This window comes from Peromyscus eremicus, chromosome 1, assembly GCF_949786415.1.
Source record: "Peromyscus eremicus chromosome 1, PerEre_H2_v1, whole genome shotgun sequence".
NCBI lineage: Eukaryota > Metazoa > Chordata > Mammalia > Rodentia > Cricetidae > Peromyscus > Peromyscus eremicus.
In genome coordinates, this window is record NC_081416.1 from 180,026,586 (window position 1) to 180,028,099 (window position 1,514).

A 1,514-nucleotide genomic window follows, 5' to 3' on the forward strand; every position below is an offset into this window, starting at 1 on the left:
TTTTTTAGATCCTTTTGTGAAAATACATAGTTGCATTTTCTGGTTAATTGATGATGTGGGAGGGCCCAGTTGAGTGTGTGATATCATCCCTTGCATCAAGGGTGCTGTAAGAAAGCAGGCTGCACAGTTGATGGAGAGCAGGTCAGAGACATCCACTTGCCTCTGCCTCTTGAGTAGTGGAACTGGAACTGATTTAGGTTAAGACCACCACATATGGCCCATTACATGTAGTTTTCCGCTCAGTAGGAGCCAATGAAATGAAAGGTTCTATGAGATAAAATGCAAGCATCAATATGTTCTGGTTAAACTCTAAAGACGCCTAAGAAGCAGCAATCCTAATTTTTGATGTTGGATCCAGAAGTCTTGGTCAAGGGTAGAGAGATATGTGAATTCTATAAAAAAGCCCAAAGTGACAAGAATTCCACCTGCTCAGTCACAGCAAGATGGAGAGTCTGCCAAGGGGTAAAGGTTTTCCCCTGAACTCAGTCACTGCAGAAACACAGCTCTGAGCCTTCTGTCAAGGAAGACCTCTGTGTCTATCTATTTTCCTGAAGAAGAATTCAACCAAGTATCACCTTTCACATAGTATCTACAGAGCTCTGTGCAGGAAGTTTTCAATACAAGTGAGTCCAGGATGCCAGTGTTCATAAAGGGCAGGTGTCTGGCCCTGATATCCCTCGGAAAGACCATTACAATGTCACCTTTTAGTGGCAGCATCTGCATGGTTAGAGTTTGGGTTGCCTCCAAGGAGGAACAGGTTTTTCTCCCCATAACAATCACCACAAACAACTGATGGTGGTTACTAAGGAACAGCTGGGCAGAAGTTAGAAAAGGGTTGCATGTTTCATTGTTGATAATCTATGATTGCAATTGGTGTTGATATTAGTTATAGAAATGTGTGCTTGAGGGTAGATCAAGGGATGTGTTTATGGTATTACCTGTGGGATGGTGTAAATTGCACAGTACTGTTTCAGTCCTCCAAAACCATGCTGAGGACAAGTCCTTTCATAAGGACCATCATTGTGTGATCATGAGTCTAGTATATGCTATTCAGATCCTACAATCTTCTATATGTGGCCTGGGACCATTTACTCTGTCAGTATAGACTTATAGAAGCACGTGTTTCCTCCAGCAAATTCCGTGAGTTATTTCAATGTTCACTTGTCTGTACATGGATCCCAGGCTTGTTTTCTGACATACCCATGGATCCTCTGACACCACAGAGGCCTAATATAATGCCACTCTTCAGAGAATCTGCTGTATAAGTAAGTAATACTGGGTAAATGGCAAGAATATGGATTAGGCAATCATAACAAATATAGAGAACAGGGTATGGGTGTGTGTGTGTGTGTGTGTGTGTGTGTGTGTGTGTGTGTGTGTGTGCAGTTCTAGCATGTAAAAAGCAAGGGAAAGAGGAATCACACCCTAAGGCTCACCTTCCCTTTATAATTTCAAATTTAATTCCAGTGATACTGAACATGGCTCCTAATCCCCTTAGCCATATCTAGATTCTG